This window comes from Condylura cristata, unplaced genomic scaffold, assembly GCF_000260355.1.
Source record: "Condylura cristata isolate star-nosed mole 26May11 unplaced genomic scaffold, ConCri1.0 scaffold00010, whole genome shotgun sequence".
In the NCBI taxonomy this organism is placed as follows: domain Eukaryota; kingdom Metazoa; phylum Chordata; class Mammalia; order Eulipotyphla; family Talpidae; genus Condylura; species Condylura cristata.
In genome coordinates, this window is record NW_004567111.1 from 49,313,387 (window position 1) to 49,341,127 (window position 27,741).

Below are 27,741 nucleotides of genomic sequence, written 5' to 3' on the forward strand. Positions count from 1 at the left end.
GCTTGCTATTTCCTCCAGGAACATACATTGAAAAAAAAATCTATTGCCAGAACAGCTGGAAAATGATCAGAGTTTTAAGTTTCTTCTTAGCCCTATAATGTTAGCAAACCAGAAAAGAGATAATCATCTCCATAGTGTTTCTTTGTATATTCTCAATTGAATTGCCCAAACAACAGTAATTAAAGGACTGAGGTTAAAATAATAAAAAGGTGAAATAAATGAAAATCAAAGGAAGTTTAAATAATTATCATATAGGATTAATAACCTGAACATGGTTCTCTCCCTGAAGGCCTATTATTAGTGGCTGTACGTTAGAATGAGAGGTAACAATGGAACTGAAAAGTGTGGAAAAGCTAATGCTGACAAGACTTAGGAAAGAACATGAGGACATTTATCTTAGGTTAAACTAATCAGTCAATCCAGGGATTAAGTAAGAGGAATTAATTATTAGGGTTCATTTATTCACAGGCAATTATGAAGAGTCACTGTGTGCCAGCAATGTGGTAGGAACGGGAGCTGGAACCCAGCATAAGAACCTATCCCTGAAGATAGAATGTGATGTGTGCTTGTCACTTTCAGTCTGTGTGTACAGAATGTGTGGGTGGCTGTAAGTCAGAAAAAGTCAAGCCTCAATGGATGGGAAGACTTTCCAACTCTACCAGGTCAAAGATTCGTTTCCAGTAAAGTCCCAAGAACCTGCGTGTATACAGCTTCTTTAAAAAAAAAAAAATCAAAATAGTCCCAACACACCATTTTGGGGTATGGACATGTGCTTCTTTGATCCTGATCCCTATTCCATAGACAAAATAAATCCTGATAGCCCATCATCATTGATTATACCAGGTACCTGTGCATGAAGCACCCATACGTGCATTGTGTTTCACGGAAATTAATCCTCTGTATTTCTTTGCCATTGCTGGCATAGGTTAAATAATTTAACAACTTAACCCCCACTTATTATTCATGGTGTCTGTAGATAGAAGACCCAGAATGGCAGGACTCAGAGGCTTTCTACATAGATTTCAACCATGCAACAGAACTGTGTCCATGTTTTCTTAATTGGCCACAGGCGATAGAGTCCCACTGTGTAGCGCTGCCCACGTTCCAAGACTCACAGCCTCCTTCCTCCACTGTCAATATCAACACACTTAGGCCAAGTCCTGGAAGGGCTGCCTATTGGCTTTACTTCCTCTTCCTCTGGTGCATGTCGGATCGCCACTTCTGCCTCCCTCTTCCACTTTCAAGACCCTATGTGATTACACTAAGTCCTCCCAATAGTCTAGAATAATCTTTTTTTTTTTTTTTTAAGATTGATAATCTTCATTTCATCAGCAAAGTCCCTTTTTGACACATGGGTAATGTATTTCAAGGGTCAGGACATCTTGGAGACTGCCCAAGAGTCTAAGGTATATTCACAGAACAGCTGCAAGAGACAGCCATGGGATCTTTCCTTTCTTTTAGGTAAAACAAGATAAAGCATGTTCGTGAAGCTTTGGCTGTTGTTCAAAAAGTGAAGCCGGGTTCTTTTTCCAGTTCACTGTGAATTTGCTATATACCCTCTAGTCAGGGAGAGAAATGAAACCCTAGGCGATTTTGCCTTTTACTCACATTCCTCTGTCTATTTGCAAAAAAAAAAAAGAAAAGAAAAAAGAAAATAAAGAAAGAAAATCACGATAATTCTGAGTTTATCTGTAATCTGAGTCTGTATCTGTCCCCAGTAGTTCCAATGACTTGACTGAAATAATATAAAAGACTCACATTTGAGCTGGGTCTTAAAGAGAAAAAATAAGTCTTGTGTGGAAAATAGTTTTGTTGAGCCCTTTTATCTTTTCAGAACTGTGCTAGTTGCTTCACTTGAACCTTTCATTCATTTATTTATTTGTAAGGCGGGGAGTGTGTGTCCATTTCCTTTCACCAATGACAAAAACGAGGCTAAGTTACCACATTGCATCCAGTGAGATACAAACTCTGACCAAAGCTGATGTCTTTCCCATTTCAAATTAGAAGAAGATAGAAACAGTGGAGACATAATTATTCCAAGAAAATAGAAGTTTGCAAAAAAAAAAAAAAAGAATTAACTTATTCTTACTTATTCAGAATTATTACACTTTTAGCAAAGGAAGGATAAAGGAAAGAGGGTCTCTAGAAGGCTGGACTTGACAACAAAGAAGTGACAGAAAAGGAAAACCAGCGGTAGTTCTAAGTCTGGGTGCAGTGTTTATGTATGACTGAGAATTCTAAATAAATACAAGACTTGGAAAGTCCATGTGTTAAATTTTTCTTGCAAATCCTGCAAAGTTCCAAGACTTACAGCCAGGCCAGAAATTCCATCAGCCCAGAGCATCACATGTTTTTTTTTTCTGATACTTTTACTTTAATTTTCAGCATAACTGAAATATTTGGAGTTTGGAAGGGGAATTCATCCCCTTATTGTCTTTATCTTTCTCAAGTGCCTGAAATAAATATAAACTCCAGACCTTGTTCTAAATATAGTAAGATACTGGAGAAAATCGTTCCTTATTCCTTATTACAATTTGACAGTGGGGAATATATCATCTCCAGCGAAGAATATAGACATACATATATATATTTTTTTAATATTTATTGATTTATGCACATAAGAACTGGGGAATAGGCCAAAGGAAGTGTGGGACATGAGGGGATTCACCAGAGACAGAGTGGGTACAGGTAGATGTACTGAAACACACTACTGAGGGGAGCAGCCGGAGGGTCAGGAGAGGTCTGCTGCACCATGTGGGTCATCTCCCTGGCCAGGGATCAAAATTGTGCGGCAATGACTGCCAACAGCTTCACAATGCTTCATTTTAACCCATTGCTCCACCAGGGAGGACCCATGCATTTTATGTATATATGTTACATAGAAAGCCTTATCTCTAAGAATTGTCTCTTGTGATGACGGAGACTGGCCAGTTTAAAACTTGTAGGATGGGCCCTCCCTGGTGGCGCAGCGGGTTAAAGCACAGCACTGAGAAGCTAAAGCCACTTCCGCATGAGTTGGAGTCCCGCCTGCCCCGGAGGTGACCACATGGCGCGGCAGACCTCTCCTGACCCGCCCGCTGTTCCCCTCAGCAGTGTACTTGGTCGATCTACCTGTTCTGCTCCCCACTCTGTCACTGGGGAAACCTCTCACCGCCCCTGAGCCTCTGGCCTGTACCCCAGTTCTATATGCACAAATAAACAAATCTTTAAAAAAAAAAAAAACTTGTAGGGTGGATGAAACAGGCTGGAGATACAAGGAAGAATCAATTTTACAGTTCAAGTCTGAAGGCGGTTTGCTGGCACAGTGTCTCCTCAGAGATGAGGAGTGAAGGTCAATGTTTGTTTGCTCAGTCCTATAACTGATTAGATGAAGCCCATCTATTTCACATAGAACCTTACTAAAAGTCCACCAATTAAAATGTCAACCTCAGGCTTCCCTGGTGGCCTACGGGTTGAGTCTCAGCACTATACTGCTGTGGCTTGAGTTCAATTCCCTGGACCCAAGGAGCTGACCCATATATATCTTGCCAGCTGCTCCCCTTCGCAGTGTATTTCAGTCCATCTGCCTGTTCTACTCCCCACTCTGTCTCTGGAGATTCCCCTCAAACATCTGGCCTGTAACCCAGTCCTTCTATGCAAAAATAAATAAACTATATCTAAAATAAAGACAGAAAAAAAAAAGTTAACCTCATCCAAAAGTGCTCAGAGAAACACCCAGAACAATTTTTGATCAAATCTTCAATGCCCAATTGGTTAACCACTGCAGGCAAGTTAAGGAGGATTTTGATCCATTAACCCCAAGGGCCCCATTATATTCATATTTCTGTTAGTTTTTTTTCTGATGGGTGTTTGATGAAGTGGGTGGAGTTCACAATATCCAATTAAACTTCTTAAAATGTCTGAGAGGAGAAATATTGTGGTCTCTTTCCAACTGACTGATTAAATATGTCAGAAAATTCTATAACTCTATGGTGTAATTAAAAAAAGCTGTGAAGCCTGCACAATTTTACATTTATTTAGCTTTGGTCAATGAATCTGCTCGAGAGAACTGAAGATGAGATATATGAAAATAAGTGTGACAACTATTGGATTCTAATGCCAGGGAAGAATGTAGAGGGGAACAAAATTAAAATGCCTCAACACACTTTACATTATATACATTTCATATGCACACATAAAAACACCTGAAAATTTTAAATGTTTCCCAAAATATATATACTTATGTACATAAGTGTATGTGTACATATATAAAACACCTTAGAACATTTCTGAATTTAAATGAATATGTAAGTGTGTACACTGATATAGCCCCTTATTATATATCAATCTCATAATGCTTAAAAATGCTGGAAACATCCTCATTGAGATCAGAAGCAAGACAAAAATGTTTACTATTTGCTTATATTGGTATTAACTTTTTAAAAATGGACAAAAGCAAAATTAAGAAATAAAATTAATGAGTACAAAATTACCTTTAGATGATTATAGATATGAAAAGAACCAAGGCAAACAAACTAAAACATTATATAACTATAAAAAATATCTATAAAGTAATTGGGTTCAAATATGTATGTTATATAGCATATATTATACAAACAACTGGAAAAACAAAATGAAAAAAGGTACTTTTATTGAAGAGCAACCATCAACAAGCCAAATATACTAGAAATAAGCCTAACAAATATTGAATTAGACTCACAATTAAAAAAAAAAGTCAATGCTTCAAGGGAGAATCAGATATAAGGTAAGGTATCTGCTATTCTTAGCTAAGAAAAGAATAATAATCAAAGACCATTAATTCTTTCTAAATTACTGTATGTTTTAGTTCATTCTACTATAAAATACAAATAGAAAAAAATTAAATTTAAGCAACTCTAAAGTTCAAAGAGAACAAATATATCCAAGCATAGCTAGAACAGCCCTAGAAAACAAAAATAAGGAAACAATATGCTAAAACATTTTAAGATGAATTAAATAATGTGGTACAAAGAAAAAGACAGTTTAAAATACAGATACTAGAGATACGCAGAAAACACAATATGAATTTAAAATGTGAAAAATGGGGTGTTACATGTAAATGAAAAAAAAAGATTAATTCTTCAAATAATAGAATTAAAAATTGATAGCATTATGGAAAAAATAATGCATTTTCTACCCCCTAAATTTCCAGGTGAATCTAACACTAAAATTAAAAAGGAAGAAATTGTGAACATGCTAGAAGAAAAAAAAAGGTGAATTTTTAAAACTTCTATTAATGATATTACATATATATTTAAAGCCAAGAAAGATTGACAGCTTTGACTATGTAAAAGAAGAGATAAAAATTGAGAAAAACTATCTATATATACGGTTAACAGATGTTTAATTTCTTGACAGTCAGAGAACCAAAAATTAAGAAGGAAAGTATCAATAGTTACACAGAAAAGTGGGCAAAGATCTTGATCACCCTCAACCAACTAAGGAAATAGCATGTTAAAACTTTCAAATTTCGGACTCTCTCCTTTAATCTGTAACAGGTTAAAGCACAGAATTAACGAAGCTCTCTGAAGCCATTGCAGCACGACTGCGATCCCTGGCTAGGGAGCTGACCCACATGGCATGCATGAAATGAAGATTAAATTTGAAATGAAGATTAAATTTGAAAAAACACATCATACGTGAAAGGAATGAGAACCAGCATTCTAATGCATTTTTCCTCTGAGCGCTACCATTGCAGCTTTGTGGAGGTCAATTTGAAAATATCTAATGAAAGGCAAAATGTGTTGCTTTGACTCAGGCGTTCCATTCTTGGAATTAATCCTCACATATGTCTTTGTGCATATGTGCACAAAGACATATGCTGAAGGATATTTGTTACAGCACTACTTGTAGGCAAAATGTTTAAAAATAACACAAATGATCATGAACAAGTATTTGTTAAGTCAACTACAATCCACCCACACAATAAAATATTAACATACTTAAAAAAAAAGATTTATTTATTTATTCATATAGAACTGGGGTACAGGCCAGAGATGAGGAGGGTGAGAGGATTCACCAGAGACAGAGTGGGGAGCAGAACAGGCAGATCAACGAAGTACACTGCTGAGGGGAGCGGTGGGTGGGTGAGGAGAGGTCTGCCATGCCATGTGGATCTCCTCCGGGGCAGGTGGGAATCGAACTCATGCGGAAGTGGCTTAAGCTTCTTAGTGCTGTGCTTTAACCCGCTGCACCACCAGGGAAGGCCGTTTGCTGTTTTTTTTTTTTCCTAACATACTTTTTAAAGTCATCGCTGTATGTACTAAAATGGGATCATTTCTAAAATACAATAATGAGTGAAAAAGAAGAAAAATGGAATATGCTACTGTGAGTATAAATTGAAGGGAAAGATAGACTATGTGGTTGTCAGACATAGGTATAGCTTGCCTATAGGAAGATGTTCCAGAAATTGGGCACAACAAAGAGAAATCAGGGCAGTGGGACAAAATAGGAGGAAATAAAGTTTTCAGTGCTATGCATTTTCTCATATCTTTTAAAGTTGTTCACCGGGTATACCTCTTCCAAATGAATAAATGAATTTAAAGTAATTAAAAATTTTATTGGTTGTTAATTAAAAATCATATTGTTCGTGAAATGCTATTATAATCATAAAGGCTAGCAATGATAATATTACATGCTATTCATAATATTCTTGGATAGCTAAAGACGATACAAGAAGTCTTCTCATGTATATAAATATTGCATATATTTGATATAAAAAACTTGAGGAAATGGGTCAAGAGAGATGTAATCTCTAAGCTATATGTACAGAAATTATTTATGATTCATTTATTCAAAAGAGAATTAAATACAGTAGCGCAGTGGGTTAAAGCACAGCACTAAGAAGCTAAAGCCACTTCTGCATGAGTTTGATCCCCGCCTGCCCTGGAGGCGACCACATGGTGCAGCAGACCTGTTCTGCTCCCCGTTCTGTCTCTGGTGAATCCTCTCACCGCCTCTACACCTTTGGCCTGTACCCCAGTTCTGTATGAATAAATCAATAAATCTTTTTTTTTTTAAAAAAAAATGTCTTTGTTAAAAAAAAAGAAGAAGAAGAAGAAGCAGCTAAGGCCCCTTCAGCTGAGTCTGATCCCTGGCCCCGGAGGCTATACATGGCACGGCAGACCTCTCCTGACCTGCCCGCTGCTCCCCTCAGCAGTGTTCTTAGTCAATCTGCCTGTTGTGCTTCCCACTCAATGACACCAAAAAAGCAAAAATAAACTTATTTCATGTACTCAAGCTATTTGAAAATGACGAGACTAAATGGGTCCAAGATAACAAGTAAACAAATAAATGAATGCGTAGCCCAGATTAAAATGACATGGGATGATTCAACTAACAATAGGCTTATTGTAAAGAAGTCTTTCAGAACTTTACATCTGATGCGTTCTGCCTTTCAAGACCTTACTTACATTAAGGGACAAACTCTCCCAGTTCCACCTACTGTTGTCAACGACCTGCAGTAGTTCTGCTGCCCACAACTGCCCACACAGCTGCAGTTAACTGGGTGGATTCTGTTCCCATCTGGCACAGAACATGGGTGAGCAGCTGTCAGCCAGCCCGCAACAGGGACAGGAGGGTCTTATCAGCAACAGTGGTGAATGATTTCTATAAATACTGCACAAAGTTAAATGCCTTATAATCATCAAGAACATCTCTTTACAACTTAAAGGCTTATAGAAAGCAGCAATTAACTAATGATTTTCTAATATGTAATGAAAATGTGGAGAAATTTCCATACCACTTTCTCAGGTTTATCTCTAGGGCTAATCTGCCCTATTCTAAGAATTGTAATTTAGTAGATGAAAAAAATAAAGCCTCGAAAATATAATTTTCAAAGGTATTTTTTTTTTTTTTGCTACCTCCAACTTCAATTTACACATTCCATTGACTTAAATAGCTTTTTAAGGTTTGACAATACAAAATTCAATTTCCGGCTTCACATTTGGACTGTACGAAAGTGCTTTCATTAAAAGTTGAGGTTCTTCACTATGGAAAACTGTTTGGAGGTTCCTCAAACTGCTAAACATGGAGCTTCCCTACCACCCAGCAATCCCACTCCTAGGTATCTACCCCAAAGACACAAAAACACTGATTGAAAAAAATACTTGTACCCCCATGTTTATTGCTACTTTATTTACAATTGGAAAAACATGGAAGCAGCCCAAATGCCCAAAAGTAGATGACTGGATTAAGAAGATGTGGTACATATACACAATGGAATATTACTCAGCAACCAAAAAAGAGAAACACATGTCTTTTGCAGCAACTTGGATGGAGCTGGAAAAGATCATGCTTAGTGAGATAAGCCAGAAAGAGAAAGAAAAATACCGGGTGGTTTCACTCATAGCAGGAGTATAATGGACCAGGAGAGAAAATAACAAAAATAATGAACAACCATATACCAGAGACATTGTGGGGATGGAGTGGGGAATGGGATAAAAAATGGGGTGGGGGGAGGGAAATGCACGGGACTATGGTGGTGGCACACGGGTGATTTGGTGATGGGAAACCCGCGGGATTACAATCAAGATGGAAAAAAAAATGTGCAAAATGATGTAAAAGTAAACTTTTGTGATACTTAAAAAAAAAAAAAGTTGAGGTTCTTGCCCCAAAACTCAAAAAGATTCAAATGGAATAATTTGGATGTATAGATCAAGGGTCAGCAAACTATGATCTGTGAGTCAAATTTAGCCCCCTGCCTAACCCTGTAAGTTAAATTTATGGGACATAAAAAAAAAATTATGGAACTTAACCACTACCATTAGCTTGCATATTATCTACGACAGCTTTGACAATAGAATCACAGTGGGGTAGTTGCCAGAAAGATGATATGACCTGTAACCTAAAATATTTACTGTCTGGTCCTCCAGAAAAATCATTTAGAAACTTGCTGATTTTGGATTGAGACTCATAGATTTAGAGTATAAAATACCCAGAAAAACTTTGGATTTTTAGCATTGTGATTTTATCATCAAAAAATAAGATTTTGACTCTGACATTAACATTGAAACTGGGTGGGCGTGGATTTCGATCTTGGGACTCTCTTATAGAGTCACTCAAGTTAAATAGAGACTGACAGTCTCTTTGTGACTATTTTCTCATCTGTAGCATAGAGATAAATAATATAAGTCATACAAAGTTACTGTGAGATTACAAAGAGGTGCTCTTTATAATAGTTACCAGTCAAGGTAAAGAAGCTAATGGGTACGAATCCAACTATCTCCAAATTTATACTGTTTGGTGTGTTCAATTATGTATTGGACTGAAAACAGCAGCCATCTATTATATCACAGTTTTGTGGTTAAATTTCTCAGAGCTCAGCTGAGTGATAATTTTAAAGATTTATTTATTTATGCATACAAGAACTGGGGTATAGACCAGAGGTGCAGGGGGCTGGGATAGTGAGAGGATTTACCAGAGACAGTGGGGAACAGAACAAGCAGATTGCCTCAAATACACTGCTGAGGGGAGCAGCGGACAAGACAGGAGAGGGCTGTTATGCCATTGGATCAGCTCCCTGGCTGGGATAGAGCTCGTGCAGCAGAGAGCTTCATAGTACTGTACCTTAACCCATTGTGCCACCAGGGAGGCCCCTCAGTTGAGTGATTCTATTGCCCTGGTTGTTACTGACTAGATGGACTGATCTGGAAGTTGCCGATAGCTTCATTCCCATGTGACTTGGTGGTGCTGGACTCAGCTGAGACTGTCAACTGGAACATCCGTAGGAGGCCACTGAAACCTGGCAGTACCAGAATAGATATATTCACTGGAGATCAACTCAGGACTCCAAGGTACGTTCCAGAGACAAAGGCAGAAGCAGCAATACTTTGTATGACCAAGTTTTGGGAGTTATACAATGTCATTTCCACCACTTACAAGCACATCTCTGAGTCCAGTAACCTCTTAATGGAAGGAGCAATGAATAATCTGTGTCTACTATTAACCTACCCTGTCCTGTTAATTAATTAATTTGTTGACGTAACATTATCCCATGTAAATTTCATGTGTACATCGATGAGAAGCAGCATGATAAGTTCAATGCTAAACAATTCTATAATTCACCATACCATTGTTCCCTTAACTCTGATTTATCTAATACTTTCCCTGCTTCTATTCTGGTAATGACTAGCTTGTCTAACAGTCCAAAAGCTAATTTTTGTTTTATTTAGTTCATCTGTTTGTTTTTCTATATACTACATGTGAGTGAAGTCATGTGCTGCTTGTCTTTCCTCAATCTGGCTTATTTCACTAAACAACATTCCCTCTTGTTGCAAATGGCAGTATCCCAGCCTCATTAAAAGATGAAAAGTATTCCATTTTGTGTATATATACCACATATTTTAACTTATATACATAAAAAGAATTTCACTAAAATCAACTTCCAAAGAATCTGTGTGTGTGGCGGGGTGGGGGGGCATTAGAAAGGAGGTGGTATATTTAGTAAAGATGGTTTACAAAACTTTTCCACATTCCTTCAAATTGTTTTGGCAACATTTAAAAACCACTTGTCCATTCAAATAACCCAAGTGGCTGGTTCATCAGCACCCCATTTTCATGTAACATATGAAATTAACTGAGTCACCATTTTTATAAAATAGGCAAAAGAAAGTTGTCTTCCTCCTCTCACAGGGAAGAAGTACAGTATTCTGAAAAAATGAAGAACATAGTGTTATTGTAATAGGGTGGTCCCCAGGAAAAAGGGAGGCTCCAGTTCCCCTGCCCCACCCAAGGAAGGATGGAGCTGAGTGGGGAAGAGAAGCTGGAGAGGAGAGTGAAAAAGGAAAACATTCTATTACAAGGCAGGGAACATGGCACCCCCAAACCCCAAAACTGCCCCTTTTAAATAGGTTCAGCCATCCATCGCATCAAGACATACATACTCTAGTATGAAGATCTGTAATGGAGAGGAACCTTAGAGCAATTATGTGCAATACAGAAAAGGGGATGTGTATAGTTTCCAAATCAAGCACCCAAAGTTACCCATTCCCTCATGGGCAAATGTCCAGCCAAACTGGGTTGACCCAAAGCAAGGCTACTGAGTCCTCAAAGCCTGCCCTGAGTCCATGGCATACTCCAGCAAGTACCCATAGAAAAGGGACAGAAACAGTCAGACAAGTCAGGGAGGAAAAGAGCCAAAATCAAAATCAGGAGAAACACTGCCATTGTTAACCTCCCCACCGGTCCCTCGCCCATATTTATTTCAATCGTCCAGGGCCAGGAAGCCAGTGTTCCACCTGCCTCCTCCAGATGTCCTTCTGGCTCTCCAGCCTGCTTCCTTCTCAAGTCTCCTCCCAGCTTCTTTCCGCCTGGTTCAGCTGCACCCTCCTTTGGGTGGTACAGGAAACCTGGGACCTCCCCTTTTCCTGGGGACCACCCTCTTATACTATTTGAGATGTATTTTTGCAATTTGGAGTGGGAAGTGGGATTCGGTATCTTTTTTCTTGCCTCAGATGTGGAAAAGTAATTTGTATTAACATTTTTGAACTCTTATTTTTATTCCAGATGTATTTGGGGAGGAAAATCCCATGTGGGGGAAGGAAATCAATAGTTATTGAGTGGGCGGTTTTAAGAAGAGAAGCACTGAAACTAAACTGGAAAGTGAAGCTCTGAGCACTCATGTGCTGAGCAGATGTTAAATCCAAAATTGACACAGGGTCCCGAGCACAGCAGAAGCAGAAGCTCCATGGAACCAGCCAACAGCTTCTCCTTTGGTGATTTGCAAACAGTGGAAACTTGCCAGTGGGGACAGTAGCGAGGATCTGAAGCTTCCTGTGTAAGAAAGGCTTGATTCTCCAAACCTTTGGAAATCGGTTTTGTGCATATTTGTAAGAAATTGTCTTCAAAAAGTTTCTTTTTAAAATGTCCTTCTCTGATATATAAAAAAAAAAAAAATTAATACAGGGTCTATTTTATCTGTTTCACTTCAGTGGGCAAAGCTGGGTAGTTGATGAGAGAATAGCCAGCAGAATCTATGTAGTAAAATACATCTACAGGCCCTCCCTGGTGGCGCAGCGGATTAAAGCACTGCACTGAGAAGCTAAAGCTGCTTCCACATAAGTTCAATTCCTGCCTGCCCCGGAGGTGACCACATGGCGTGGCAGACCTCTCCTGACCCGCCCGCTGCTCCCCTCAGCAGTGTACTTGGTCGATCTGCCTGTTCTGCTCCCCACTCTGTCTCTGGTGAAGACTCTCACCACCCCTCAGCCTCTGGCCTGTACCTCAGTTCTGTATGAATAAATAAATAAATCTTAAAAAAAAAAAAGTACAAGAAAAATACATCTACAAACATTCAGTTATTTCATGCTTGCTTTTTTCTTTTTTTAATATATAGATGTATTTTAGATTTTATTTAATTTATGCATACAGAATTGGGGTATAAGCCAGAGGTGCAGGGGTGATGAGAGGCTTCAGCAGAGACAGAATAGGGAGCAGAACAGGCCGACTGATGAAGTACACTGCTGAGGAGAGCAGCAGGCGGGTCAGAAGAGTCTGCCAGCCATGTGGATCATTACCAGGGCCCGGGATGGAACTCACACTGAAGTGGCTGCGGCCAGCTTGCAGTGCTGTGTCCCAAACCGTTGCGCCACCAGGGAGGGTCCTGTTTGCTTATTTTTAATCAAGTATCCTTGTAGTATGTTATTTCACCCAGAATATTTCACTTGATGAGAAAAATCAGGCCAATAGTGGACACTTTAAGGATAGAAAAATTGTTTTTCTTTTCAAAACAATAATTCCTAAAAGAACATGCTTTGGTCAGATCAACCATTAGTAATTGCTTAATTTAAATAAAGCAAGTTCTTACTTTTTTTCTTTTAGGACTGACCAATTTAAGAAACACAGACAACTAAAATCACTAAAACAACAATGAGTTATTTAGTATCATTTAAAAACTTACAATGTAAAAAAATGGTTCAATTTATCACTAAGATATAATAAATCAGAAATCACATTCCACCTTTTTACTTATGGGCTCTGTGGTTAGATATGTTTTAGTGGTGAGATTAGTCCTCCTTGGGAAAATTAAATTTGGCACACAGCTCAATCCTGCTGAAGCATGCCATTCATAAGCTCCTAAATACTCTGGCCTGGTGTCATGACCTCCTAGAAAGGAACCATTGTTGAAACCCATTCATTGATAATAAGAGAATAATGTGTATTTATAGTTCATAGAAGTTACCAAAAAATTCACTTATGTTCCCTCATAAGCATGTTAGTTAAGATTTGCTTGGCCCACTCAACAATTAAACACCCTTGAGGATCTCAAACAATAAACACTTTTTCTCCAAACTCCGGACCAGTTCTGAGCTAAGTCAGCATTGAGCTCACACCCTTTCCACTGCGCCTCCTCCCACCCTCCCCACCTTTCACCAGCAGTATCTATTCCTGCCACACTGACTCTCTGCCCTGACTCCCCTACAGGCTCTCCTTCACCTCTGCTTGCCTCTTTTTTATTGTTTGTCTAAAGTTGCCTCTCATGTTCAAACACCATTAACCCGAATAACTTCCCTAAACACAGAAGCCTATCTCTCTCACACACACTTTCTTTTTCTTTGTTTTAAATATTTATTTACTTATGCATACAAGACCTGGGAAACAGGCCAGAGGTGTAGGGTTGGGGGGTGAGGGCGGTGAGAGACAGAGTGGGGAGCAGAACAGGCAGATGGACTGAAACACACTGTTGAAGGAAGCAGTGGGTGGGTCAGGAGAAGAGAAGTCTGCTACGCCATGTGGGTCAGCTCCTTGGTGGGGAAACTAACTCGTGCTGCAGTGGCTGCAGAGGGCTTCATAGTGCTGTGCTTTAACCTGGTACAGCACAGTGAGGGCCCCTACTTTATTTCTTAAAGATTTTATTTATTTATGCATACAAGGCCAGAGGTACAGGAGTGAGAGGATTCACCAGAGACAGAGTTGGGAGCTGAATGGGTGGATCTACTGAAATACACTGCTGAGTGGAGCAGTGGGTGAGACAGGAGAGGTCTGCTGCTCCATGTAGGTCAGCTCCTGGGCCAGGGATCAAACTCAGGCTGTAGTGGCTGGTGATAGCTTCACAGTGATGCACTTTAATCCATTGTGCCACCAGGGAGGGCCATTTCTCAGAATTCACAATAGACCCCATATCACTTAGTATCTGTAATATACCATGGCGTTGTTTGTGCTATTCTCCTTATTTTTTTTTAGTGCTACCTATATTTTTACTCTCCCTTTTATTCTCTAATACATGCAAGGCTCAGGCATTCAAATGGCACATAAATGCTTTAAAGGCAAGAGCTGGGTTACTAATTTATACTCCATCCCCCAAGTGCTAAATACAGTTCTGTGTGAAGAGTAGGAGGATACTTAATAATCATACAAGCAATTTGAAAACTTCTGTTCTTGAGCTAGATGCCTGAGAACCTGTCTGAAATGCTATCTGTGCTTCTATCTTTTCAACTCCAAATTATCCTGGAGACCCAACTTACATGTCACCTCTTCTGTAGCTCTGTCCTAAAGCATCAGGGAAACTTTAGCTTCTGTCTCCCGGCATTTGTCACACTCTGTGGTTTATTTACACTTCTGTCTCTCCCCTCAAGCAGCCTGAAACATATATGCAGCACGGTTTCAAATACCTCCTGTATTCTCCTCTCCTAGTCTGTAAATGCCTTTAGAGCAGAGAATATGTCTTGGTAGATATGTAGGGGGTAAATGCAGTCTTTGGAAAGAGAGCGGGTTGAAAATAGTTAAATCATCCCCAGTGAAAAACATTCATCCCTGTAGAGGAATAAACTAACTCCATGAACTTTTTCAGAATCACCCAAATATTTTTCAGAAAAAGTTGGTGTAGTAATGTGAAATCTTTTGTCATAAACAAATCATTATCTTCACAACACCCTTGGCACAACCCCATCGGAAGAAAATTGATGGTAAGCAAAGCAAGTTGTCATGTGAGTCCTTTTTCACAAAGAAAATGTCTGATGGAATTTTTTTTCTCACAACTTGAGAATGAGCATATTTATGTGCTCCATAAAGATTTTATCTAATTTCTGAAATATATGGAATTTGACTTTTCATAGCGTATTTTATATGGAGGATAATGAAAAGTAATGAGCTGGAGATAGACTATTATATCAGAGTGAATAGTATGATCATTATTCATCCCAAACATTAGGCTCTATCTTCATTATATCTTAGTGAATATGGTCTATTTTAATAATATCTTAGTGAATTTTGTGGCATGAAAATGGATTTAGAGTTCTTGCTTTGGAACGGCAATGTTACAGACACCAGGTGAGCCTCGTATAGGAAGAACAGAGGAACCACCGGCCGAAGAGCAGGAGCAGAGCTGCCTAGGAAAGTGGTTTAACATACAGCTGCTCTGGCCTCAGTCCCAGAGATTGGAATCAACTACTCTACTTCTAATACTAAGAGTAAAGGAGCCAATAAATGAGGGGGATGAATTCTTGGCTCCTACTGACTGGTAGAAACCAATCACACTCACTTCATCCCAACTCTGTATTCAGTGATAACACACCAATGGAGGTAGCAGTATTTACAACGTGAAAAATGGCAACGACTATGTTTTTATGACTTTACCAGGACTTATCAAGAGTTCCAGAGCCTTTCTCTGTGAGCCCCAGACTTTCTCTGTGAGAGAAACTTTTGGATAAATCTTGGTCCTGCTGAAATGCTCTGATAAACATTCTATTATGTGGAGACCAGAAGTTCCCAAGTTATTCTCTTGATGAAGTGAACAATTAATAGGCCCAAGGGTATGAGTTAATCTTTATTTAAATATGCAAGAAAAACGAAATTTTCTTGTGATGGTGAAGTTTTTAAGGGATTATGACCCAGATTTTACGCTAACAAGGTAATCTAGAGGGACCATACTTGCAGAAGGGGAAGACGTAGAAAGGGTGAACGATAGGTCTGTTTGGTCAACTTGCTTATATTGAATCATGTCCACATGCCCAGATGTGCTCCTAGCCAGGCTATTCTGACTCCAATATTGAACCTAATAGGGGGTGCCCCCACCCCTCCTGGCTATGTGGTGTGCTTTTACACTCCTGCTCACCTGATACAAACCAGAAGTTGAGGGGGACAGTGCTAACTTAATATTTTATCAAATAACTCGGAAATTGGGTGTGAGCTTTGGATTCTTTCTTCACTCCCACATTACTCATCAAAGTGACTGGTCATCAGTGTGTCTCATGACTGTGAAAACATTCACACTCTAAAGGTTCATGTGCAACGTGAAAACTACAGTTTTGAAGGAGAAAAAATATCTTGCAGCTTCACCTACTGATGTAAATTGCATGATAAAAGGCTTCTTTAAAGGATCCTCTCCCTGGTGGCACAATGGGTTAGAACACAGCACTGCAAAATAGTCACCACCACCTCAGTGCAAATTCAATACCCTTCCCTGGAGGTGATCCACATGGCGCGGCAGACCTCTCCTGTCTCGCCCACTTCTCCCCTCAGCAGTGTACTTTGTCAATCTGTCTGTTCTGTTCCCCACTCTGTCTCTGATGAATCCTCTCATGGCCCCTACACTTCAGTTCTGTATGCATAAATAAATAAATCTTTAAAAAAAATAGCTGTTCTGGCCCTCCCTGGTGGCGCAGCGGGTTAAAGCACAGCACTGAGAATCTGAAGCCACTTCCATATGAGTTCGATTCCCGCCTGCCGCCTGCCCCGGAGGAGACCACATGGCGAGCCAGACCTCTTCTGACCCGCCCGCTGCTCCCCTCAGCAGTGTACTTCGTCGATCTGCCTGTTCTGCTCCCCACTCTGTCTCTGGTGAAGCCTCTCACCGCCCCTGAGCCTCTGGCCTGTACCCCAGTTCTGTATGAATAAATAAATAAATCTTTAAAAAAAAAATAGCTGTTCTGTCTAGTGGACTAGGTCTTAGCTCATAAGAGAATTACTATGGATCAGTCCTTTAAAAGAGTAGTAAAAATCTTTAGGGAAGATTTTGCAAAACAAACACTGCATGGGATCACATTGACCATCTACATCAACTTTCTTGGTAAACTTTAGATTTTTATAAAATCCACTTATCTCCATAAAGGATTTCTATTACTGATCAACTAAATGGTATTAATGTTCATCTCACAAATACAAATCAGAAAAAAAATCTTCATCCTGATAATGTATCTCAATTTAAGATTTGAAGAATATCATCTCCTTGTTTATAGATTCTTAATAGATGTGTGGACACAACCAGCAACTTGGTTTAAGTGCAGGGCTTGCTTTTGCTCCCCTGAAGAAAATCTTCTACCTCACCAAGACAGAAAAGCTGTGGAGTTAGACAAAGGTCAGCAGCCTCAACAGTCACAATGAATATTAATTGATTCTTCTGGGACAATGGGGTCATCTATGGAACTAAGTTCATAAAGGAAATGAAAAGTGGTAATGATGAAAATATTATGGGATAATTATAGTGTTTTTATAAGTGTTTCACTTATTGTCACTTCACTGAGTCTGATGGCTTACAGGTTCACCCCTAATGTAACATGTATCAGAATTTCCTTCTTTATTGTTGAATAATATTCAATTGTGTGTATGGGTCATCAGTCAGTGGTTATGTGAGTTGCTTCCTTGTTTTGGTTGTTATGAATAATACAGCTATGAATGTGGGTGTGCAAATATCTTTTTGAGATCTTTCTTTCAATGATTCTAGGTATATACCCAGAAGGGGGTGGATTTATTTTAATTCAACATTTTCCAAACGTTAGATTGCAGAAACCTGTTTATATTGAACCCCTATTAACATCATAAGAACTTTGTATTTTGTGAGAAAAAAAAAAAACTCCTTAAATCGATTCCTCCTCTTGCATCCATATTTACACATAAGGATACTTCACCAGACTAACCCACTTCTGAAGTAATTGACAGCATAATAAGAGGGGGCCACAGACACAGAAATTGATGATTGAGATAGCCAGGGAATTCCTGTTCAGAATGGAAGAAAGCCAAGCTTCCATTTATGAAACCAAATAGTTTACACTCCAGGGATGGCACAACTGCTCAGATTCCAAATGTCGCTCTTTGACAATTCATAATTAAAAGCATCAATTTTGTTTACTGGGGAAGTTTTACTATCTACCACATGTGCTGTGTCTTTATTGTGCATTTGCTATTGAATTACATTTCCTGATTTTCTCTTGCCAAATTATATCTAAAAAAGTAAATTCTCATTAAGTTAACACTCACTTCAAATCCCTTGCAACAATATGCAGACATGGTTGTCGCCCTGCACAGTCTGCAGTCATAACCATGTATTTTACAGAAGGAGGCAGATCATAAACTCAGCTCTGCAAGAAGTAGGATGTGCTGACCTTCATGGTTAACTCCCAGGTGTTTCTGAGGCTGGATGTTCTTACCAGCAAGCAGCTTTCCTTCACTGCCTTTGTATACTTTTAAGTCCATGGGTATTAACGATGAACTGTCCAGTGTTACTTCACCATCCTGCAAATGCCAAGCCAAAGGACCATGTGGAAAGAGAGCTGTAGAAAGATGTGCTGTGCAGCATGAGAGGGAGCTCTGTGAAAAGAACACCAGCTCAGCTATGCCACAGACAGACCCCTGAGACTTAACATCAATGAGACTGGTCCCAGGAGGTTCGGGGTTTAGGAAAAGGAAGCTCTTTTATAATTGTCAAGACAGTGAGAAGGGGCTCCTGCCCACACTGTAAGCTTATCGTCCCTATATCTGTACAAGAGCCAAGGACATCAAGCTAGCTAGTGAGATAGAATGGAAAATCTGTCCTGTCCAAAGCTTGCCTTTTATCTGTAATATGATTAGGTCTAGGAAACCCGGGGACTGCTCAGAGTCCTTGTTTGAATGTCCTGCTCTGGTCATCACCCAGACCAGCCTCTACGGGAAAGCGTTCTTAGACACCAAACCCATGGGCACCTCTTCCTCACACTACATGTCGGGCACAAGATCACAGAATTGCCCCTCAAGGTTTTTCAGTTAGAAAGGAACTCTTTCTTGGGTATATTCTCTTTGAGGGACCATTCTGAGACCTGAGGAGTGGTCAAAGAATGGCTGTTTGCAAAACAAAAGAGAGATGGGTTTGGTAGAGCTTAGACATGCATTACTGGGAGAGGTTTGACAGCAAGGAACAGGGATAACGGTGGGAAGGAAGTGGAAGTGGAAGTGAGTGTCCCTTTGTACTCTTAACTCCAAATCCTACAAGTGATGGTAGTAGACTTGCTGAATTTATCCTGGTAAGCATTATATTACAATCGCCAAGCCACATCTCCTTACATGTTAAAAATAGGTCTTTTGGGCTCTCCCTGGTGGCACAACAGTTTAAAGCACAGCACTAAGAAGCTCTCTAAAGCCACTGTAGTACGAGTTCAAGGGAGCTGACCTACATGGCGAGCAGACCTCTCCCGATTTTCCTGCTGCTCCCCTCAGCAGTGTATTTCAGTTGATCTACCTGTTCTGCTCCCCACTCTGCTTCCTGTGAATCCTCTTGATGCCCCTGCACCTCTGGCTGTACCCCATTTCTGTATGAATAAATAAATCTTAAAAAATATAGGTCTTTTGCTTCACAGGATACCATAAATAATTGTTATAAAAGCTTCCCAGCCTCAACACACAGATCCTGTACTAAGAAGCTCATCTACATCGATAGTCTTGCTTAACTCTAACACTCAAAAAACAATGTCATTCTTGTGTTACAGATGAAGAAATCAAGATTAAAAGAGGTCGAATAATTTGTCCAATTTAACACAGGTCACAGTGATAAGCTGTTTTCAAACTCCAGAATGTGATCTGTCAACCTGTGCGCTTAAAGGCCAGTGGAGAAGAATAAAGAGATGCAGATGGGGGTTGTGGTTCCTGAGACAGAAGGAAATCTATAGCCACTGAGGTAGGGGCCGGAAAGAAAAGACACTCAGAGAAAACACAAAAGCTTAGAAGGAGAAAAACGTCATGCACTAAGGGTGAGAGATTCTTGGAGCTATAGGTCTCTGGGGCAGAAGCACATTCCAGCTTCTCCTTCAAATGGAGTCCAACCCCACCCACGAGCGGCCTCAGAGCAAATTACTCAGTTATGACACAGCACAGTGCATAGCTGGCCGTTCAAAAAGCAAATGCAAAAGATTTACATTTTAGACGTAAGTAAACAGCTGCCTCTGAATGTCCACAGTTCAAAGGAATCGTCACTTCTTTTTTGTTTCACTAAGATATAACAGAAGAATGGATGAAAGTCTCTTCTCAGGGAGTCCATCTTGCAGCTCCAACAGCTGAAGCTTGCTTTTGCTGTTGTGTAGGAGTCCTGGAGGGTCTGCAGGGCTGAACTGCCGAGAGAGAACTTGCAACTTCCTGCTCATTAGAATCAAGGCATAAAAGCTCTGGATGTGAATTATTTAATAAAAAAGAAACATGTTTTCATGAAGGTCCATTAAGACTTGTAGAGTTTTGGGAAAAATTAAAGTAGTAAAAAAGAGCATCCAAATCAATTGAAATGTGTTTTCTATCTCTTCATAATTATTGAAGAGGTTTGTATAATATCTGTATATAAATGAATAACGAATCCTTCATTTTCCAAATACATAAAATGTAGGACAATGAATGAATAGAAGAAAAATTGGTATGAGTATTGTTGCTCCTAATAAAAATAAAGTACAAGCTACATCAAACTCTCATTACTTTGCAATTTTGCTGTGGATGCTGTTATGTTCCTGCCTGTTCTCCATTAACAAGATCTCCATTTCTGCCAAAATCTTTACTCTTCCTTCTCTGACTATATAGTCTGACAACAACCACCCTCCCTTGGGGCAGTTGTCAGGAATAAAAGTAACAAACCATTACCACAAGAGCAAAAAAAGAATTTTATGAGAATGACAAATGAATACAGCAGGAACGAAAGAACACTAATTGAACATTTCAGCACCTGCCCTGCTGACAATCAAGATTCTAGAGAAGTCTGTCTTTGAAGCACTGTTGGGCTCACTAGAGTCTTTATACCTTTCTATATTTATATTGAACCACAAAGGACCTCAAAAAGCAAAAGCAATCTTGAGAATAAAGGAGAGAAATGAAGGCCTCACATTATCTGATTTCAAACCTTACTGTGAAACAGCAGTGTTAAAAATAATATATCAATATTATTGGCACAAAAATCAGTGCATGGATCAATGGAATAGAATCGAAAGGGTGGGAATAAATCCACAATATATTAGTACCAAAACAGTTGGGGTACAATTTAGTAAGGCTAAAACTAAGCCCCTATGCTGGCCCAGTCTCTGGGAGGCTGGACCAGATCAGGGAAGGGATAAGGCTGCCTTGGGGATGAGGCCATAAAACTGATGGCCATGACCAGAAAAACCAGTTCAGCTCCAGGAATGCAGAAGTAGAGGCCAGGGCATGTTCTGCTGCAAAGGCCAGTGCCTGAGACCAGACATCCTGGCAGAGAACTGATACAAAGTGGTGGCTGTGAATAGATAATTTACAGAGGACATTTAGAAGGCTGAAAGCAACATGAAAGGATGTTCCTCATTGCTTCCACTAGGACAGATGCAGGCTAAACCCATGATGAGATACCATCTCCCATTGGCAAACATGGCACAGATTAAAAGGACCCCCTGTCTATAAGTGCAGGAGAGGATGCAGAGGAAGACAGACCCTATTGCATTGCTGGTGGGAATGTCAGCTGTGCAGCTATTATTGAAAGTGAACTGGATTGACCTTAAAAAACTAAAAATTGAAAACCCATGTGATCCAGCAATCCACTTAGGTAGGAAGGAGGCATCACCAGGCCAGAAATTGATGCCTCAAGAACAGAAGCTGAGGCAGGGGCAGAAATAATTAGCTGACTTGTTAAAAGAAAAGTCAGGTATCTGGAGGTGGGGATATGGAGATTGAGGGTCATTAAAAAAAGGGTAGGTCCTGGGCTCTCCCCGGTGGCGCAACAGGTTAAAACACCACATTATGAAGCTCTCCAAAGCTACTGCAGCATGAGTTTGATCCCCAGCCAGGGAGCTGACCCACATGGCACGGCAGACCTCTCCTGACCCGCCTGCTGCTCCCCTCGGCAGTGTATTTCAGTCCATCTGCCTGTTCTGCTCCCCACTCTGTGTCTGGTGAATCCTCTCACCCACCACACCTCTGGCCTGTACCCCAGTTCTGTAAGCATAAATAATCTTAAAAAAAAAAAAATGGTAAGTCCTTTCAAATCTACCCATTAAACCAAATGAAGAAAAAATCCTAAAATGCTACCCTTAGAAATAATTAATTTGATTGCAGTTACTGATCCCATAAAGGAATGAGCCCCCTCTCCCCCCAAAGAGAAGACTGTATCAGTGCAGTTTCTGTACTGGCAGGATGCAGGTCTCCTGCCCACCTGTGACTGTGCCTGTGTTTCTCTTCACCCACCTTCCCCCTTTGCAAAGCAGCACAGGCAGCTCTCCTCCTTAGGCTGCCCCCTCTGACTATGCAGGTCTCTCTTTCAACAAACTGTCTTTTTCAGGGGGAGCTCTTCCTGCCCGCTTGTGTCTAAACAAGTGTCCTTTACTTCCTATTTACAGTAAACCTGCCCTTTTGTATATAACCAAACATCTCTGTCTCATGGGGACATTCATCAGGTACCACTGAAAGGGGGGCTGTGATAAAAATTTCCCAGAGTTAACCAACGATTCTGCTCTCGGAACCCAACACCTCTCCAAACCAAGATCATCAGGCATCTAATCAAATAATACAAAGTCATCAGTGGAAATAAATTTATATTCTGCAGTGTTTATTGAGGCACTATTTACTACACTTGGTCATGGGAGACTAAATGTCCACCAATAGATGACTGCATCAAGATGTGGCTAGGCAGATGACGGAATACTATGCAGTCATGAGGAAAGATGAGATGCAGCCATTTTCCACAAAATGGAAAGCATTTGAGGCAACTATGTATAGTCAAGCAGGTGAGAAAAATAATAAAAGTAAACACTAGATATTTTCATAGTGAACAATCTGATAAAACAAAATACATTAAAAAAACACCACAGGCCCTCCCTGGTGCGCAGCGGGTTAAAGCACAGCACTGAGAATCTGAAGCCACTTCCGCATGAGTTCGATTCCCGCCTGCCGCCTGCCCCGGAGGAGACCACGTGGCGAGCCAGACCTCTCCTGACCCGCCCGCTGCTCCCCTCAGCAGTGTACTTCGTCAATCTGCCTGTTCTGCTCCCCACTCTGTCTCTGGTGAAGCCTCTCACCGCCCCTGAGCCTCTGGCCTGTACCCCAGTTCTGTATGAATAAATAAATAAATCTTTAAAAAAAAAAAAAAAACACCACAAAGCCTCTAAGGCTAAGAGGGTGGTGGGAGAAGCAAGTACAGCTGCATATATGGATGGGTGGGGGAAATCTCTAAAGTGCCTAAACCTGTCACCTCTGAACTCTGGAGACATTACTGCTGAGGCTATTTTCTATGAATGATGTGATGGGCTGATTGCTGAGAATTTGTTTCTCTCTAAGAAGTGTGTGATATACTTTTCTCAGCAGAGGAATTTGTGCACTTTATATTAGTTGGTTATATTTTAAAATCACCTTCACGTGATGCGATGGGAATGGGGGGAAATTACTTTCCAGAGTGGAATGTAATCAAAGAATAGATGAGAAAACCATAAGCTGCTTTATCCCAAGCTGAAAGAGTCATAAGCCTGTCGACTTTCTACCTGACAGAGTGCCAGAAGTTGTCTTCAGGGAGAGATCAGTTCAGAAACTCTGAGTCTTTGCCTTGCCCTGAAAAACAGCTAGCAAATATACAACCATTTGCTTTTTTTTTTTAATTAGCTGATTCTAATTTAGGTTAAAAAACAAACAACAAGGCAATTCAAAATATTAATTATTACCTACCATCACACTAGATTTATCATTAAAATTTTTTCTCAGTATCATTATCGATGACATTTATTTCACATGTACATAAAACTGATAGTCTCCTTCCTGGCTACCTATTAATTAAGACTTAAAGTCCAAAAATCTTGCTGGAGAGGGGTCAGAACTGCTGGAAGGGAACATAAAGATCTATGAGGATCTAGGCAGAGGCTGTCCCCAGGTAAACAAGCCCCAGACAAGTGAAAGTTACAAATAGAAACAGAAGCAACCACTGAAGGTATGGAAATTTCCTTCAGGATAGACAGAAAGTGGAGAGATATTTGCTCAAATTATGCCAAATCTTGATAAAAGACAGAAAGTCCTTAGCATTGGAGTCATGACCTGCTTCACTTACCTCACCTTCAAGTGGTGATAGAAATATTCCAGATAAACGCAGGCAAAAGGATGGATGGCCCTCCCTCTCCCCGTCAACTGAAAATAATTGTCAGCATAGTAAGGACAAAAGGATTTTGTTGTTGTTTTCAGGTCAAGAAGGAGGATCCACCCAGAGAGACAGACTGCCACAGTTCTGTTCAGCTGCTTCCTGCCCTACCAAGGTAGGTCTTCACGTACATTCCATAGCAACAGGAAAGCTAATTACAGTGGGAGAATATCACGTTAATGCAACTAAGCACTTGTTCCAGAAGGGGCATATGGTGATTTCCTAACATGGGTGTGTGAGGAGAAAGAATTGTTTACATTCAGGGAATCGCTATCTCTGTAAACAGATGCAATCTATATGTGAGAAAGGCAAGGATTTGGAGATAAATTTTTTTGTCTTTTTTTTTTTTTTTTTTTTTGGTGTACTTGTGGGTGTCTTTTTTTTCCAGCAGAGGCAGAAACTTGGGGGGAATTGAAATAATGGCCAGCAAAAAAACCAGTGTGCTTCACAGTGACTATTTTTACTTTTTTTTAAACTGTGCTAGTGATGGCTAACTTAAAGCATCTTCAGGAGCCTCTCTTTGTGCTCCAACGTGTTGCTTCCCTTTTATAAACCCCCCTTTGGTCAGTCATTAACCTCATCACCAATACGTGTTGACAGAACCAGTGTATGTCCTTCTGTACATCCAGAAAAAGCTTGCACTTTGAATTCATTCTAATTCAATTATTAAAATTCAGGAGAGTCCTTGTTGCCTTTCCCACAACTAAGTTGGGACCTGACATTTGAGATGAGGCTGATCTGTGAGTCTTCACTGAAGGAAAAACCATGATGAATCTTCTCCACATGTTGGGCAGTCATTACTGCATAGCAGAGGTGACTCACCTGCTGATACATGCAAGTACAATTTTATAGAGGACACAAAAAATATCACTGCAGCTACAATCATTATGAGACAAAATATTGATTTTAACCAGCTTAAATTGGAGACCCATTTTCCCTACATCTCTCCCAGAGAAGGTAGGGGATTGCTCATGAAATTTATTAGGATCCTCCTATGATTTAGGAAGTGAGTGGTATTGCAAGATGCAAGAAGTATCAGGTGGAGGCTCTAAGAATATCCAGGCCATCTGGTTCTATAAAATTCCCTTATGCATTAAAGAGACATCCATGTTTAACAGTTCATTGCTGTGCTGATGTCATTTATGGTCTACTGAGTAAATTTTGTTAATATCTCCATGTGTAAATTTTGTTAATATCTCAATGACATCTTGGATGGAGACTTAAATAAGGCAGAAACCGGCGGCCAGATGGTCATACCAATGAGACTGATCTAGTCCATCTGCCCTTTAAGGTAGGAAGAGTCCCAGATGTCTCCCATGTCCAAAGAAACCTTAGTATGCAACAGCCTAGCCAGGCAGGTGGGAGCAGGACCCTCGGTCCACGCCACATACCCACTGGGCTTCCACAGGAGCAGCCAGGGAAGGTTAGGTCACCTGTGCTAACCACTGCCAAGCCAATCTGGTTCCTTCAGTAATAAACAACATGGTTGACCTCAGGCCCTTGGCTGGTGCATGTGGAGTTGTATCCCATCATTCAAAGGTAGGTTAGGTTAAAACAAATTGTCTAAGTTTGAATGTTCATTAAGTATCCTGATTAACTGTTTACAATAATGCTATAGTGCCTATTTATTAAGGAGTGTTCATATAACTCTTCATTCGTCCTCATGGGTCTGATATCAAAGGAAGATGTTTGGACCAAGGCAAAGAGAATGCATCTGTGTGGTTTGCCAGTTGGGTTTTTTTTTTTTTTTAAGATTTATTTATTTATCTGTACAGAACTAGGGTACAGGCCAGAGATGCGGAGGGTGTGAGGATTCACCAGAGACCGAGTGGGGTACAGAACAGGCAGATCGGCGAAGTACACTGCTGAGGGGAGCAGCAGGCGGGTCAGGAGAGATCTGTCTCGCCATGTGGGTCTCCTCCAGGACAGGCGGGGATCGAACTCATGTGGCCTAAGCTTCTTTGTGCTGTGCTTTAACCCGTTGCGCCACCAGGGAGGGCCTAACCCAGTTAGGTTTTAATAATATGATCATTATATTCTAGTAGTGCCATGAAAGTGTAATGTAGGCAAAATTTTGCAAATTTCTTTCATGATTTGGTCTATGAAGTGGATTCACAGACACTATGTCTCTGCAGAACTAGCCATATAGGATTTAGCCCCATCCAAGAGTAATTTCCCTACTGTTTGAGCTATTGCCCTTTTGCATTGGAATGTCTCAATTCAAGGAGAAAATATAAAAATCATAAAACATGTTGATATTCCAGAAGGTGGCATTTGGACAAAATCAAGCTGGCAGATTTCAAGTGGGCCAGCTGGTAGTGGAAAGACTCCCTTACAACTATGTAGGGAACTTCCTGGGTTATATTTTGGTTAAGTCCAATAGCCACAATATGTATTTTGTGCTATCGTAAAGGAAGGACTCCAGAAATATCGCTTGCCCGAAGCTACCATTTTATCACAGTCCCAGTGTCAGCTCATGGATATACTTCAATAAAGGCAGTCAGGCCTTAAGGGAACATACAGGGTGGTATCAGGCCCCAGATATATTTGCCTATCTCAGTTAAATTGCTCCCCCTCCCTGTGCAACCAAGACTGCTCTTCATTCTCAGTGGCAGTTTTCTGAAATTCAAACAGGAGATTGATTAAGCTGTCAGGAGGAAAGAAGGCACAAGTCGTTAGAGAGACTGGGTCTGGCAGGGTGGCCTTTTAAGCAGCAGTAGCTAGTGAGTTGCTTTTCGCCCCAGGAGTTCCTGTCTTTGCATGTCCCTTGCGTGTCCCTGTACCTTTGTAACTGCTAACGCTTTAGGTAATAGCACAGCTTGGAATAGAGCTTCTATTTGCTTCTCATTATTTACAACTGTCCTGTTGAGAGTAGGAGTCTCCCACTGCCTTCCAAAAGGATGAATTCCCTCGAGGGCATGCTACTATCAGTGTGGATGTTTATGTTTTGCCCCTATGCCAGTGGGCAGGCACACATGGGCTCAGGTTGCTGTGCTCAGCTGACATCAGGTAATGGTCACTCTCAAGAATGGATTCTGACCAAGTCCGTTGACCAGGCCAGGCATTTTTTTCTTGGTGGCCCCTTAAGGTCGGCTCCATTTGTGCACACAATTAGGTCGGCTTTATCCAGGACATTCTTGTGGAGGTTATTTCTAGAGGTTATAAAGAAATTAAAATTGATACAATTGTGGGAGAAATCTCTTGGCAGCAGGCTCAAAATATTATATTGGGGCCCTCCCTGGTGGCGCAGCTGGTTAAAGCACAGCACAAAGAAGCCTAAGCCACTTCCGCATGAGTTCCATCCCACCTACCCTGGAGGTGACCACATGGTGCGGCAGACCTCTCCTGACCCACCCGCTGCTCCCCTCAGCAGTGTACTTCGTCGATCTGCCTGTTCTGCTCCTCACTCTGTCTCTGGTGAA